This window comes from Peromyscus leucopus, chromosome 17 (assembly GCF_004664715.2).
Source record: "Peromyscus leucopus breed LL Stock chromosome 17, UCI_PerLeu_2.1, whole genome shotgun sequence".
Taxonomy (NCBI): domain Eukaryota; kingdom Metazoa; phylum Chordata; class Mammalia; order Rodentia; family Cricetidae; genus Peromyscus; species Peromyscus leucopus.
Genome location: NC_051077.1, coordinates 40,565,553 through 40,583,503, shown reverse-complemented (window position 1 = coordinate 40,583,503; position 17,951 = coordinate 40,565,553).

The following is a 17,951-nucleotide window of genomic DNA, read 5'->3' as shown; positions in this document are numbered from 1 at the left end:
TCTGTGTAGTGTCTAGAGTTTGGCAAAGTCAGGAGCTTAAGGTAATTTAAAAGTAAGGCATGTGGATGAGACTCATGTGTCACATAGGGAAGCTGCAATAGAGTGTGGGTGTTAAGTGTTCGTGAAGACACTCATAGGAGGAAGAGCAAAGAGGAGAGCTTTGTTTCAAAGTTCTGATGAAGTATATCCACCTCTTCCCAAGAGAGAAGGATTTTAGGGGTTTAGTAAAATTATATGTAGCATAGTGAAGAGTCAGGGGTACTCCGCTCTTTTTAGGGTCCCCGGGGTGAGAGAAAACTCCCAAATTCCAAGGGTAGTGAGAGGAAGGAAATCCCTCTGTATGAATACCCAAAAGGAGAGAGCTGGAGGCCGAGAGAGAATGGACTTAGTAAGAATTTTAGTTCTCTCCCAGCAGTGGGAAAGAATCATCATCAGAAATCAAACAAAGATAATATCTCCCCAGTTAATTCTGAGACAGAGCGTAATGTAAGCCTGCAGTATCCTTGGCAGTCTGGTATTCCTGTACTTGGCGCCTGGAATCAGAATCAGTTGTGGGGTTCTAGCTGTGCCTTCTAACTCAGGAAGATCCCCTAATTCATGGCTATTTGGGGTCAGCTTCTGTTTTACTGGAGCCCAACTCCGCAGCGGATTTGAGGCCTCCCAAGAGTCCTCTGGTAACCTGTGATGTGCTCCATAGAGACATCTAGTTAGTGAGGACCTTCCCGCTCCTCATTTCAGACTTCACTGGAGAGCTACCGTCTATGAGGATCTTACTGTTCCGTCCCTCACTCATCCTAGACCCCATGGCTCTTGCTCAGCTTCCGATTTCAGCTTCGGCTAATAGCTTCAGAAATCCCTACAAGAAGGGACACAGTCAGCAAGACGAACAGTCTTGAAGGGACTTGAAGGGCTCCCGTGATGGGAGTTGTCGGTGTTAAAAAATGGGAAAGTCGCAGGCAAACCTAGACAAGCTAGTCATGCTAGAAAGGGAAGAAAGAGGAAATACAGGATTCCAAAGGCAGTGTGGAATATTTACACAAAGCCAGCCCCTTTACACTGAAAAGATTAACCTACTCTTAGCATATTTCCTATGACCTTAAAAGAAACCCTGGCTCTTTGTTTGCCTTGAGAAATATGTGTCTTAAAACCCTGTAATAAATCCTTTTGTGCTTAAACCAGCTTGAGCAGACTTTCTTGCCTGCAACTGAACTCTACCTGACTCAGTACCACATGTTATATTTACACTGAGGAGATTTCTCTAATGAGCTAAAAATCATTTTAAGAGAACTTGCATCTGGGAGTTCTGCGGATTGTTTTTCTTTAGGTCAGCCATTTTCTTCCCTTCTTTTGATAGCAAGAGCCAACCCGATTTTCCTTTGGAGAAGACTGCAACCTGTTTTAATCCGGGGAGGCATGCCTTTATACACAGGTCCAGATGATAAATCATTTGCCCATTTCAGGCTGGTGTGATGGTTCAGACACGGGCACAGAACCCAACAGGGCTAATGAGGATCACCATTTGGAGATTTCACTTCAGCTACTAAGAAGGAACCTTTGTTTTTGCTATCTGTAACTATGATACGGGCAACTGAATTTACTTGCCAGTGGGCAAAGAACTTCATGAGAAGAAATCAGGTTGCAGAGGAGAGGATGAAACCTCTGACTTGCCATGCTGTTGGAAGTTCTGGGTCTGGTCATGTTGGAAGTGGCTTTGCAGTTATACAGATCAGTACCACTTGCTGCTTGCTTAAATGAAACTTGAGTTGTGTTTCTGTTGCTACATAACTAAAGTGTATGGAAGAGTTTAACATCATAAAATGAAACTCAAGTCACATATGCTAGTATATTCTTGTAAACCTAGCACTTAGGAGGCTGAGGCAAAAGGATCATGAGTTCAAGGCCAGCCCGAGCTAAAAAGTGAGACTCTAAGAAATAAATTTATAAATGCAAAACCTGAGGGTCTTATTACCATAAAATGATTGGCTTATTTAAATAAACAAATTTCATTTAATATATGATGAGTTTTAAGTAAATGATTGGCATATACATGTTTAGCATAGTATTTAAAATGAGAGAAATTTGGTAATGCTCTTCCTTTTCGCTGGGCTCTATCATTTTCTGTGATGCTTTAGGCAAGTTGCTTAAACTCTGTGTTTCCTATTTCTCATTTGATAAATGCAGACAATAATGGTCATTAATTACCTCATGTAGTTACTGTGTACAGAGTTCCAAAATAGGTAGGAGAGCAGTTTAGTACTTTAATGTTGCTCTTATTGATAAGTAACAAAGTCTTATTAATCAGTCTCTTTTCTATTTCATTATGACCTATTTTGATGTAATAGGTTTTAGATGGTTTAAGAACTTGTAGCAACACAAATATGTAAACAAATATATATGAAACCCTTGACTATGAAAAATATTTTAAGTAGTTACATTCATAATAGGGGAAGGCTAAAGAGTTGTAATGCCCAATAAACACTTTTATGTGTTGTCTAGGTCATGTTTAATTTTTGTTCATTTAAGCATTACTTGTTATATTGTTTCTCAAAAAGATGATTTACAACCATCAGCTATATATTAATAATTTAGTATATCCACACAAATGGAAGCACATTTGAGAGAGTAGGTTTTTAAGAGTATCTTTGTTAGATACTGTAATTGATAATAAATAACCTCATTAACAGCATGGTTCTCCACTGCTTTTTCTCTCAAAAAGGAAACAAAAGATTAGAATTGAGTCATATATCCAGCATGAAATATAGGGAATTTCAATTAAGATTCAAGTTGACTTTTTAAAGTGTTGTTCAAGTCAAATGCTACCCCATGTCAATTGCTTCCAGCTGTTGAATGAGTTTGTAGAGTTATAGGGCATTGTAACAACATTGTCTGCAACACTTCTTAATTTTACTTTTAGAACCCAGAAAATAAATCACAAAATGCATCACAGCCTATGAAATAAATAAGCAATAAAAGAAAAATAAAACTAATAAACAATGTTTTTTTTTTCCCATGTAGAAATAAGTACAGAAAACAGCTAAAATGTGCATGCAAATTTCACAGGCAATACACCAATTCTTTCAATGTTAACATTATACCTTTCTTTCTCCTTGAGTAGAGTTTGCCTTACTTAGTACACATGTTGAATTATTTTTATCTGTAGCTATTTTTTTTTTTTAAGAAATGCATTTGAAACCCACCAAACCCCAGGAGGGTATAATTAGTGCTACTGTCACTTCAACAGAATCTCACCGAGTATCATCCGTAATGAGTGAGCAGGAGAACAGAAGGCCCTTTCAGTTGTCAAGTACAGCTCACACTCCCTGAGTTTCTAAATTCTTGTGTCCAAAAGAAAACTAAGTGGTATTTTGAAACAAGTGCTCACATAGAAAAATTTCTTCCAGAATCCAGTGGTCTCAGGTTGAATTGAAAAAAAAAAAAAAAAAAAAAAAAGCCTCATTGCTGGCCAAGGGGCTTATTCACCATTTTTCATTTCTGTTTGTAATTCCTGTCATCTTTGTTTCTTATGCTTTGGCTAAAAAGGGCGACTCGTATTTATTAGAACTGGGTTTCAATAAACATTATGCATTATGGTGAACCAGAGAGTGATTTATTGATAATTTGTCACTTGTATTTATGAAAATGTAGACCCCAGAGCTCCAGAGCTGGTAAATCATATTCTACAGCCCCAATGTGTTGGAGGCTACCCACTCCGCTCCATTAATGCCAAAAGCACCCCCTTCGTGCTGGCTGCCCATGCAACTCAGACCCCAGTAATCTGCACATTCGCTAATACACAACAAGAAAAAAGAACAACTGCTGGTGATTTAGTTTTTTTTTTTTCAATATGTTTTTAATTTAATTCTCAAGTTGCAGAAATAATAAACTGATAAAATATAATTAGATATGGGATTACAACATAATGAGGCCAGAGAAGGGGCAGGAATGTAAAGGGAACAGTAGATTGCTCGGAATTCTTTTTGCAAAAGTTTGTTTATTATGATACAGCTGTCTAGAGTTTTCACACAGTTTCCAGATGCAGGCAGCTGCTGGTTCTTTGCTATTAAAGAAACAAAGGTTCAGAGTTCATGTTGATCCACTTGTTCTATATTAGTGATGTTTAAGATGACACTTGACTGAGCGGTGGCCTCCAGTCACAGATGAGGTTGTCAAGATGGACATGGTGTTCACTCGCCTCTTGCCACTCACTTATCTCTTCTGGCAAGCACTGTAGCGGCAAGCTGCCCTGCTCTTCCTAATATGTTTATCTCCCGTGGTGATGTCAGCAGAACTCAGCAAATCTAATATTCATGCCCAGGCAGATTTGTTGGTGCTCCTTGTTCATAAGAATAGGCCCTGTATCACCCCCGCAGCTGCTTCCTCTAGATACGGAGGCAGGACTTTGTGTTGCAAGTTCCTCTCAGACAGGACTTGGGCAGCGAACAAAGCATCTACCTATCTTACTTCCATCCACTTTTTTCTTTTCCAAAAGACCTAAATCCCTCTGTGTTCTTTTTCCACAGATGTGACACATCTTTTTCCATTTAGCCAATTCATGTGGATGTAAAATGTTTATGCCAGTAAAATAATGCAGTTGTTTTTCTTTTTTTTTTTCAAAGAAGCAATTAAGGGGAAAGTAGGATTTAGAAAATACAGTTGAGAAAGAATATTATTTAAAGGAAAGGCTTGAAGTCTTAGGTTTAAGAAATTAAGCTGTTGAAAATTGCATACATGTCCCATGTAGACTTCAATAAAAATCACATGAAATATCCTATAATATCTTATTTTAATTGTATAGCAGTTAGTTACTATGTTTCAAGTTTCAAATATTGCTTATGATTCAGTGGTAACTATATGATGGAGAGATGGGAAAACTGTCATAATTATCTGTGATTTTGGGTTTATTTCACAGTTTCTTTATCTTTTCTATGATACAATATAGATTGTGAATGTAAAAACACCAAATATATGAATCCAGATTATTGTTAGCTTATTAAATCAAAGATACCAGGCTAAGCTTATACCTCAACTGGAGGGCACTTACCTCATATACACAAGGACCTAGATTCAAACTCTAGTCAAATCCCTAGTAAAAACCCCCAAAGATGTGAAACTTATTACATGAATTTAATATAGTTTCCACACTTCCTTATTTATGTATGAGTGGCACATGTCAAAACTGTTTCTAAATGAGTCTTGGTATTATTTTTATGTATGATGTCATAGCAATTTTAGTGGCCTTCTTTGATGAACATTCTGCTATACATAATTTCATATAACATCCCAATTTTGGATTGTAGAATACCATTCCACTATTGAAGATTTTTGCAAACATCTTTTGAGAATCATAGTGTTAAATCCTGTGGCTGATCTACAAGCACAAAGCAGAAAGACAGCTAACTGTGAATGGTGTGGGCTTTTGGAACATCAAAGTCTACCTCTAGTGACTCACCTCCTCCAAGATCATACCTCCTAATCCTTCCCAAACTGTTCCACCAACTGGGAACCACATATCCAAACATATGAATCCTAAAGGGGCATTCTCATTCAAACCACAGTAGGGAATAAGATGTGGTGATATATTGTTTGTAATCTAGGAAATAAAGCTTGCCTGAAGATCAGAGGACAAAGGTAGCCACAGAGTTAGCCACAGAGGTCAGGCAGTGGTGGCACACACCTTTAATGCTAGCACTCAGGAGGCAGAGGCAGAGATGCATCTGGATTTCTGTGAGTTCAAGACCATGCTGGGCCACACGGGATCAATCAGTCTAAAAGAGAAACAGAGCCAGGCAGTGGTGGCACACACCTTTAATCCCAGCACTGGGAAGACTGAGACAGGAAGTGATATGGCTGGGCAGAGAAAGGAATATAAGGTAGGAGGAGACAGGAACTCTCCCTGTTTTCAGGCTGAGGAGTTGGTGAAGTAAGAGGTGGTGGCTGTGGCTTGCTCTACTTCTCTGGTTTTTCAGCTTTCACCCTGATTTCTGGCTCCAGGTTTTTATTATAATACCATTTAGGATTTATGCAACAGTAAGATTTGCTTCGGACACCGCTTCTAGCATGGGAGCACTTGAACTATGACAGTAGTCTATGAAATGGACTTCTCAGCATTCTATGTGTTTCTCAAGGAAATATGAACACATCAGTTGTTTCTCGCCTGGTCTGTAGGCTGTTCCAATATCTCTATATTTACAAGCCAGTAGAATTTGTGTCAATAAAATTACAAAAGTTTTGCCAAGAATGTAGGTTGCTCCCCACAAACTGACAGCAAGGCCCCATTGCTGAACGACACCTATACAACTCATTAAACATGGAGAATTTGAGCTGGTGCCTACACAGAACCTTCACCCCTTCATGCTAGTGTCTTCAGTACAGGAAGGTACTCTGCTTGATACCAAAGAAGAAATGCAAACACTAATCCAGCCAGAAATACTCTGATTTACAATGGGGGCCTGCCTGCAAGATATGGTAGTGCAATGGTATCACAAAACTTGTGGGGGTAACCAATTGATACCTAATTTGATGGAAGGCCCTCTCTATGAGATGGAGCGCATTCCTCACACTGCTTGGGTGACTAAGAACCTGGGACTAGATAGCCCAGAAAACTAGGATAAAACCAAATACTACTGTTCATTTAAAATAAAAAGTAACAATAAAATGACTCATAATGACATTGTTCTAGACTCATAGATGAGTGATTAGCTCAGCCACCATTGGTGAACCTTCCTCCTGCAGCAGATGGGAACAAATACAGAGATCCACAACCCAACAATATGCAGAGAGTAGAGACCTTGGTACTTTCAGCTCTACAAAAGATGCTCCCATCAAATCCCTCCCCTCAGGGCTCAAGGAACACTGAGGAAAAGAAGGCAGAAAGAGTGTAAGAGCCAGCAGGAATAGATGATACTAAGGAAACCAGGCCCTCTAAATCAACATGATCAACACACAGATGAACTCAGAGACTGAGGCAGCATGCACAGGGCCTGTATGGGTCTGCACCAGATGGGGTCCTAGAGCTGAAAGGAGAAGTGGACACCTGCCCCCAACCCTAACCAGAAGCCATCTCCAATTGATAAACATTTGCAAATGAGAAATTAGTTTTTTCTAAGGGAGTCTCACTGGGAAACAAATTATTCCTAAGGTTAGGCTGCATATCCAGCTTTAGATGGCCAACAGAAAAAGGAACTCATGGCATTGCTGGAAGTTTCTTGTCTCAAAATGTGTCAGGCCTTTTCCTTTAAAAATTTTTAAAATCATATATATATATATATATATATATATATATATATATTATATGTATATGTGTGTGTGTGTGTGTGTGTGTGTTTTCTCTTTTTATCCTACAGGTCCTTTGCATATATATTATGACTTCCAGTTTAGTGTTTCTATGTGATTTCTGAGTGTGTGAATTAGTGAGTCTCTGAGTCTATGTCTGTTTCTTATGCCTTTTCTTAGGCTCTTTTATTTCTGTTTGTATGTTTTTCTCTAATTCCAATGTGTTAATTTTTGTTTTATTTTATGTTATTACTATCCCTTAGAAGCCTGATTATTTTCTGCTGAGAGACAGAAAGGGGGTGGATCTGGATGAGAGGGGAGGTGGGGAGGAACTGGGAGGAGCAGAGGAGAGGAAACTGTAATCAGGATATATTATGTGAGAACAAAATCTATTTTCAATAAAAGAAAAAATACAGAAAGAAATAATGTCATGGAACAATTTTTTTTGTACACTGTGAATATTTGTTGCTCTCATTGGTTTAATAAAGGGCTGAATGGCCAATAGCTGGGCAGGTAGAGGTTAGGCAGAACTTGCAGACAAGAAGAGGGTGTGGGGAAGAAGAAGGGTGAAGTCACCAGCCAGATGCGGAGAGAAGCAAGATGAATATGCCATGTTGAAGAAAGGTACTGCCACATGGTAGAGTGCAGATAAGAAATATGGGTTAATTTAAGTTGTAAGGGCTAGTTAGTAACAAACGAAACTTTCGGCTGAGCATTTATAATTAATATTAAATCTTTGTGTAGTTATTTTGGAGCTGGCTAGTGGTCCTGACAAAAAACTCCACCTACAAAATAACAAGTTTTTGTTTTGCTAATTTAGTTGCTTTTATCATAAATTAACAGTAATAATGAACAAAGTATTGTACCTATTTGATCCAAAGGCAACAGACTTGGCAATACATATTATTTAAGTCTTTCGTGTAGGTATTATTTTGCTTTAAAGATTTATTTTTATTTGTTTATGCTTATATCTATATCACATATGTGCAGCTGTCCTTGGAGGCTAGAAAAGGGTTTTGGATCCCCTGGATTTGGAGTTTCAGTCAATTATGAGCTATCTGGCATAGGAGTTAGGAATTGAATTCATATTCTCTGGAAGAGCAGCAAATCTCTTAGCTGCTAAGCCATCTCTCTGACTTGCTTGTACAGGTGCTATTGTTATTCACATTTTATACAAGACAAAACCAGCAGGAGAGGTTTAAAAAAGCTGAGTCAAGTTCACGTGGATATTATAGTTCAGATCCTAAGTAGTGTCCTCCTTCTCATATGAACAGTAGTAATTTTGAGTGTGATGAGCTAATCATTCCTATGATGATTGTTAGTTGCATGGATGAAAGTTTTCTGAAAATATGTTAAGATCATTAGTCAATGACTTTAAATAAATCATAGATCAAGTTGTATTATTTGGTCAATGAGCCCTTAGAAAGGAATGGGCTGTTCCAAAAAGAAAGGATTAGTACAGTGAAATGAGAAAGGGCCCATGGATGGGACCACATACTGAGAACTACAGATGTTGAGATCATTCCCAACCAACAACTATCGAATAAACCGGCCAACCAAAATAAAACAAGTATTAACAACAACAGAAACCCAATGACTTAAGTTAATAAGCCACAATGAATAGATTGTAACACATTGAATAATCATGGAAGAGGATCCCGACTTCCATATAAGAACGTAGCTGTGGCTGATGACTTGATCTCAGCTGTGTATGACCCTGAGCCTGAAACCCAGTCATTTGTTGCATGAGATTCTAATCTAGCACAGGAGATGATAAGAGAGTATTTCAGTTTGCAAAATTTGAAGTGCGGCCATTGAAAATGAGCATGGTTATTAACTTGTAAAGGGTTAAATATTTTAAGTCTGTTTGACTCTTTAATCATCGCTTCCCCACATACTATTTTATTTTACTACATACTCATTCTCTATACAGTCATTCTAAATCTTTTGTGACTAAGGCTCAAGATCAAAGTTAGGCAAATGTGGTAGTTTGAATGTAATATGGCCCCCATAAGCTCATTGGGAATGGCCTTACTGGGAGATGTGGCTTTGCTGGAATAGGTGTGATTTTGTTGGAGGTGGGCTTTGAGGGCTCATATATGCTCAAGTCACTCCCAGTATCACAGTTTACTTCTTGTTGCCTTTGGATCAAGATGTAGAATTCTCAGCTCCTTCTCCAGCACCATGCCTGCCTGCACATCATCGTACTCCCAACCACCATGCTCCCTGTCATGATGATAATGGACTGGACCTCTGAAACTGTAAGCTACCACCTCTAGTTATTGTTTTTCTTTATAAGAGTTGCAGTGGTCATGTTGTCTCTTCATAGCAATGGAAGTTATTATTTAGTCTTTGAATTTGTGCTAGGATCCTAGAAAGATATGTGTAGACATCAGGACTTAGCTGGCCTAGGCTTATATACTGAGAAAGAGTGGGACTGGGAAATTTGTGGATATGCTTATGTTTGGTGTTAATACCAAGTGTTAGCATCTTATTCTCAGTCTGATGTGGTGGTAGAATTTTATGCATGGAGTAGCTATATAAACATTATTTTGGTTGTGAGCCTAGCTTTTAATGGCTGGCCCACTCTGGTGATCAGATGGCCGAACACCCTAACTGTCATGATGGAACTCTCATCCAGTGACTGGTGGAAGCAGATGCAGAGATCCATGGCCAAACCCCAGGTGGAGCTCCAGGAGTCCAACCGGCGAGAGAGAGGAGGGATTATATGAGCAAAAGATATCGAGACCATGATTGGAAAAAGCACAGGAACAAATAGCCAAACTAGCAGAAACACATGAGCTTTGAACCAATGGCTGAGGAGCCCCCATGGAACTAGACCAGGCCCTCTGGATAAGTGAGACAGTTGATGAACTTGAACTGTTTAGGAGACCCCCTAGGCAGTGGGACTGGGGCCTGTCCTTGGTGCATGAGCTGGCTTTTTGGAACCTAGGGCCTATGCTGGGACACTTTGCTCAGCCTTGGTGCAGGGAGGAGGGGATTGGACCTGCCTCAACTGAATGTACCAGGCTGGGCTGACTCCCCAGGGGAGACCTTGCCTTGGAGGAGGTGGGAGTGGAGGGTGGGTTGAGGGGGAGGGCTGGGAGGTGGGAGGAGGAAGGACGGGGGAATCTGTGACTGATACGTAAAATTATATTAATTAAAATAAAAATATTTATAATGAAAAAAACATTATTTTGGGTTATCATTAACAAACATATTGGTATGATAAGTGATGTGTTTTTTTCCTGATACATTTTTTTTGCTTTGTCTTCCTATATAAAGTATGTGATTCATCAGACCAAATTTTACCTCTTTCTAAGTAAAGATTCTGTGAAAGAAAAGAGAAGAAGAAGAAGAGGAAGAGGAAGAGGAAGAGGAAGAAGAAGAAGAAGAAGAAGAAGAAGAAGAAGAAGAAGAAGAAGAAGAAGAAGAAGAAGAAGAAGAAGGAGAAGAATTGGAGTAGGAACAAGAAAGCTGAGAATACAAATTGTGTGGGATTACAGCATAAAATCCAGCACAAATCCAGGGGCTGTGTGTGGCAAGAGGAATCTGTTCTTCGCCCAGCTAGTGGAGGCTGTTCCACAGTAAAGACGGCGTGGAAAGTTCAGCTATGTTGTCCTAGTGTCTAGAAGGAGAAGTCAAGAGTCATGTGCTGTTTTCCCCACATCCCACTGAGCTGATGAGACAAACACTGCAAACCCAAGAGAATCCATCCCAAGTATCCCTTGGACATGTTGTTTGGAGTGTGGGCTGTGTTCTTTGTCAATGAGGAACCAGAAACCAAGTGAGAGTGAAATATCCCAGAAGGCATTCCTCTGTACAGCTGGGGTAGAAGCACCGCACACTCTGAACCCTTTCCCCAGCTTCCTCTTTAGTGTTCTGGAAGCTCTTAGGACACAGGTGTGATGCTCAAGATTGGATGTCAGGTGAAGATCTTAAAATAATTACCTAAGCCTTCTGCATGTATGTTACGGTTGTGTTGCCTGGTCTTCTTGTGGGACTCCTAACCGTGGGAGCAGAGGCTGTCTCTGATTCTGTTGCCTGCTTTCAGGGCCCTTTCCTTCTGTTGGGTTGCCATCCAGACTTAATAGGAAAGGAGGTGCCTAGTCTCAGAGCAGCTTGATATCCCATGGCTGGTTGATATCCATGGGAGGCCTGTCCTTTTCTGAAGAGAAATGGAAGAGGAGGAGTAGATGGGAGGGAGGGAAGGTGGGAAGGGGAGGAACTGGGGGGAGAGGAGGGAGGGGAAACTGCGGTCGAGATGCAAAAACAAACAAAATAAATGAATAAATAAAAATTTGCACTGGTGTTCACATGTAGATATATAGTTCTCTCCATTCAGTGGGACAGGAAGTCAATAGAAATGTCTTATATGATAACACTAAAGAAAAACTGGAAGGCAGGGAAGATAGTTCAGTTAGTTGGTAAACTGCATGCTGCATAAGCATGATAACCCAAGGTCTATCTACAGAAGCTATCAAAGTCAGGCACGGGGGCACACATTCCTAATCCTAGTGCTGGAAAGGCAGAGATGGGCAGATCTCTGAAGCTAGCTGTCCAGCCAGCTGAGCCTACTTAGTGAGCTTCAGGCCCCAAAGAGACCCTGCCTCAAAAATGAAGACAGATAGCTCCTGAGGATTGACACCCAAGGTTATTGTCTCACCTGTAAACACACACACACACACACACACACACACACACACACACACACACACACAAACACACTAGAGAGAGAGAGAGAGAGAGAGAGACTATGTAGGTGTGGTTGTATAAAGGTCCAATTTCATTAATTAAAAAATAAAAATAAATTGATTCTGTCATTATGTTGGTAACTATCAATACCATGCAACAAACTGATATCCATAGAGATCATGACTTGTCCAATGTTGGATGATGAGGTTACTGCCTCCTATATATAGCCTTACATAGTCTTTCACTTTGTCTTTGCCTAGTGTGTGTTGGAATACCATTTACTTCCAATTCCAGAAAACTGAAAGCACATTCTCATTCTCTGTCCTTCTCCCCTTCCTTTTCTCCTTCCCTCTCATTCTGCCTTTCCTTTCTTCCCTTACCCTCTCTTCCTTCTTACTGTACCATGAAACTGCGGAGAAGGAAGATATCAGTGTTGGATGGGTTTAATGGGTAATGGAAAAAAAGACATTGTTTGGATCTTAATAAAAGTTTGAATTTACGAAGATAAGGGAGAAGGAAGTAGAGGAATGTATATTCTTGAAGGAATAGACACAGAAGTGGCCTATAAGTAGCTCTTTAGAAAGGTTGACTGATGAGCAAGAAGGCTTTGTGTGTTGGACTAGGTCATAGCAAAGCAGGACTTGGGGGATCTGTAGTGGTATTTGTTCTGCCCATGACCTTGGGCTATAGGGCCTGAAGGAGGTGGTGCTTTCTACTTTTGTATGTGACCTCTTAAAATGAGAAGGAGAAGGGTCAGATGCTCCTTCTCCCTGCTCCTGCCTGCAAGGTGAATTCACTTCCTGTCAGATCAGAGGGCGACTTCTGCTGTCTACTCCGTTTTGTATTTGTGAGTATATTTCTTCAATTTATATTTTTATAAAACCCTATTACCCATTAAATAGACTCACATGGATTGATCTTAATAAGTGGCACCCAATGTGGGGCAAGAATTTCCAACCCAAAATCTCGAGAAAGCTTTTTAAAAAGGGTTCTAAAATGGAGCCAAGTGCAGCTTCCTAATTCCTATCACTCATGGCGGGCTGCAGTACAGAGACATGTCCCCTGGCTGCAGCGTGCTTCAGAGGCAACATGAAGGACTCCCAGAGTCTCTGATGGGCCAGGTCATGGTACAAAGAGGCTTCCCCCAGTTGCTGCCTGCTGGTTTGGGAGCACAGCCGTGGACTTAAAAACACAGGCATACTGGGTAATACTGCTTCCCAGAACTGGGGAGATAAGCATGACTGTTGGTTCTGCACCATGTTAAAAAACCTAGCGGGGCCGGCAGCCAGTGCTGCTGCCGCCGTGGTCCTAGCCACACTGCGGTTTAAAGCAATGGTCAGAAGGTAGAGACAGTCATAAAAAAGAAATACATAGTTTCAAAATAATAAAACAAAGTCCTTAAAAAGGGGAATAAAATAATTTGAAAAAAAAAAAAGCCACGTAAAGATGGAAATTACACAGAGAGTCTGGATTACAGTGTCTTTAGGATTTTTAACTGCAGAAAGACATTTGATTATAAAGGCTACTCAGTTAAACCAATATGTATATTTTAAAGGTATCTTGACTTCAAAATGTATGTCTAAGGATATGTTGTTTTGGAAAAGATGTTCTGCTTTTCTTTCCACAGAAGATGAGAATCTGTGGATTCCTTCCAGGTTAATATGGTTCCATCAAAGAACTCTGGGAGGTCTCCAGATGATCCAACATCCAGAACAGCTTCAAGGCAACTGGCTCAGAGAATACAGCCACACAGACTACTCCAGTCAGGGTTTGACCATAATCCTAAAATTTTCTTTGTGTCCCCATAAGACTACCAGCACCCCCTATCAGCAGAAAGTAACCTAGAAAACTACACCCACATTCCAAAAAAAAAAATGGATTATGGATGTTTGGCTTTGTTTAGGGGTTTGGTTACAAATTATTATTGGTCATAGTCAATCTCTTTCTAAAGAAGAAAAGGGGATAGATATGATAGGATAAAAGGGTAGATTATTGACTCTACTTTTAAAAAGCAACAATTTATTTGAAATGTTTTACATATGATTTTAGTTTATTGATAAAAATTTAAAGTTAATTTTGTTAGACTGTATGTATATATTTTACTCTTGTTTAGGGCATTATGTTTATGCAACTCATTTAAAATTATAATTTATCATTAAGAAATACAGATTAATAGTCATCTATGCTAATCAAATTTATAGTCATGTTAGTTAAGTTTTTTAGGTATACATAGATATATTTCAATTAGGTAGGTAGTCTTCAAACACTTCAAAGACCTACAGAATATGGCATTTAAAATGCTTTAAAAATTTAGACTTTTCTGGACAACAAGACATGTCTGCTCCTGGCAGCACCAACTTACTTCAAAGAGGAAAATGGGCATCAAAGACAGTCCACATGGAATTTATCTTCTTCTTGGCAAAACTGGCCATCAGGGCAAGAAACTGCTCTTGCCTGGCTGGACTGATTGATAATATGTTGTATAAACTGGACATACAGGACCCATAGAAAAATGACCAATGAATTTTGCCAAAACAAGACAAAATGGTCCTTCAGGTTCTTGCTTCGTGGAGGAGTCTGCCAGACAGTCTGCAAGACACAGGGAGAAGTAACTGAGAAACTCTAGGCCTATAGGCTGAAGATGGATGCCCCAATGTTACAGAGGAACTTTGAATGACTGTCCAGACAGCCAGATGTCTCTGTCATTTTTAGTATTATGAAAGTTGCTTGCAATGCACTTTCTGTTTACTTAGGCAATATTATATCCTTCTGGGGGTCTTTGATGGAGTTGAAGACTAGATAGTTATAATTATAGCTTTCCTCAGTCATGATAAAAGATAAATTAGATATAAATCTTGAGAGTCACAAAAATAGGATAGATGGTAGAATATTTTTTAATTTTGCCAAATATAAATAGACTAGATATTATAACTGTAATTCTTGTTTGATAGCTGTTTTGTTATATGTAATTTTACTATGTAAAAATTAAAACCCTCCTTTTTGATTAGGCAGAAAAGAGGAAGCACTGTGGGATGTCTTTCTGTATGCCGTGAATATGTGTTGCTATGACTGATTAATAAAGAAGCTGCTCTGGCCTATGGTGAGTCAGGTTATAGCCAGGCAGGAAATCCAAGAAAGAGACAGGAAGAAAAGAGACAGAGGCAGAGGAGACACTAGCCTACCACCCAAGGAGCAACATGCCAGCAGACTACTAATGTCACAGTCATGTGGTGATACATAGATTAATAGAAATGAGTTAATTTTTTTTTTTTTTTGAGACAGGGTTTCTCTGTGTAGCTTTGCGCCTTTCCTGGAACTCACTCTGTAGCCCAGGCTGGCCTCGAACTCACAGAGATCCGCCTGCCTCTGCCTCCCGAGTGCTGGGATTAAAGGCATGCGCCACCACCGCCCGGCTGAAATGATTTAATTTAAGATGAAAGAGCTAGCCAGCAAGAATTCTTATCCATAGGCCATACAGTTTGTAATTAATATTAAGCCTCTGAGTGATTATTTTATAAGCGGCTGAGGGACTACCATTGAGAGAGATTTGTCCTGACCACTGGTGGGGCAGGACACAGGAGATCTTTGGACTACAGAGGTCTGCAAATGAGCACTGGGCAGTGGGAATCCTTGTGAGTCTTAAATGATGATTGGATCAGGCAGTTCTGAGAAACATTTGACTAATGGTAAAAAGACTGGATTAGAGATGATGTGAAGATATAGAATTTAGTCTTGCACTAGCATGGGCACAAGGACCAGCAAGTGGCACTACACATACTTATCTTTCTAAAATTTAAGATGTCACCTTTACTTATTTTTGCTCCTCCGCAATTAGAAAGTAAGTTCTTTGAGATCAGTCAGTTCTTTAGTCCCAGGACTTGCACGAGATAGGTGTTCTATAAATATTTGTCAAGTGAGTGGATGAAATGAAAACACCTATCAATTTATCAAATGAAGATCAAATTAGGCATTTTGAAGAAAAAAATTAATTTGCAAACGTTTGGAAAAGAAAAGGGAAACTTTCTTCTAGAGAGTCAAATTGGGTGAGATGCAAAAATTTAACAAGATGTCATTGTCTGTCTGTTGGACTACTCAGACTACAGAGGACTGTCCCTTGCTGCACTGGGTTGAGTAGGTATGGACTTCCTTTCTGGCTCTACCCAATAAGTGAAATGCTGTGATCAAGGGTACCAGAGCAAAATCCTCATATATTGCTTAAGAAAATGGAGGGATTTATAAAGTCTCCTTGTCTTTAGAAGGCCTGGTTTCATTTGAATTCAGCTTCTTAGAATGTTGTTTTTGATGCCATTTCATCCAGCAGAAACCAGCCTGGTTCAAGAGTGATGGATAAGAAGTTAGAGTCATAAAGCCTGGAGCAGCATTGTTAAATGATATATGGTCCAAGATCTTGATTCTAATAAAGGATCTGTGAACTGCAAGCAGTCTCTGGAAGTATCTTGGAGAAAGATGACTGAAATATGTTTGTCTTTAGTTGAAAAGCCAATCCATAAAACCATGAGTTCCTAAAATCTTTAGCATTTCATGACTGGCTAGGAACAGACGCTCCAGCATCCTCATCTCAGAGTCTGGGATGTTAAAATACCATCAGGGTCCTTGGGTAAACTGATATTTTCACCTCATAAAAATACCTTTGCATGTTCACCTGAGAAGGAAAAAGTGACATTTTTTTTTTCCTGGTGGCTCTCATGAAGAATCCCAGTACCCCTTTCAAACGGAAGAAATGGCACAAAATCTTCATTTCCAGATGCTTGGAGATGGAAGGAAGGAAATTAGCCATGATTCCTTCAACAGTGTATCTTTTTCGAAAAGTATAAAATTCTATGTACAACCATGTGTACATATGGACAGATATGTCCACATTTTTTTTTTTTTACTAACTCTTAAGCCTCCCCCGCCCCAACACCCGCCTTCTCTGATTTCCATTCTTCTTTCAGATTATATGAATGCAAAAATTCCAACCGGAGTTTGATGGTTTTTGGATATCAGGGAACTATCCTGAACTTCTTATATGCCAGTTCTCTTCGACTCCTGAATACTGTAAAAGATGTCCAGCTTTTAAAAGTGTGTATGGGACATGCCTGTTTTTTTTCTCTATGAGGACTGTAAAAGCCTTCCCATTAGATTGGCTGATCTTTCTGTTACATTGAGATTAATATTGGAAACCTCAATTCCAAGGTTAGCCCTGAATATTTTAAGCATTTGTGGTCCCTCAGCTGTGTAGTAGTGTCAGTTATTTTCCCACTGCTCTTGACATCTCAGATGCTAAGTGCCCAGTGACAGCCCGGTAGAGGTTTCTCCATAATCCACCTTTATCCATTAACAGACACTCAATCACTAAAGTGCTTACTAGACTAAACATATTTATCCAACCAAATCACACTTTACAATGCGAATCTGCCAATCAGACTCCAGCTATTAACAGGGAACTGCTTTAAGGGGATTTTGGTGTTTGTGCTGTGAAGAGCCTGCTTACCTCCAACAAACCACTAAACCAAATTAACATAGCTGTGTCCCCATAAAAGAAACCAGATATCCTGTTGTGAAAACAGAGAGCGTGGTGGGAGAGGCCTCCTTTGATGGCTAACAGTGTGGCAGACAAGGCTTCAGACTTCAAATCTGGCTACCACAGAGTCATTAGGAGCCTCCAGCATCAGGCTTTTGATAACTTTAAAAGCAAAATAAAAATGTAGTGTTGGGTAACTCAGTAAGTCGTCAACGTACTCAGTTACTATTATAACTGCAATAAGTACTGTAATTGTTGGATAAGACTCCTTAATTCTAATTGCTCCTTCAACCGAGATCATGTTGTAAAAGTGCTTGCATTAGCCAAAACTCAAATCCAAGACACACAAATGTGGTAGTAATAATAATTCTTTTTATTGGCCTGGCAGAGAGGAAGAGAACAAAGCTTTAAAAACTTCAAAGTTCTGACCGGGGGAAAAAAAATCAGAATTGGAGAAACT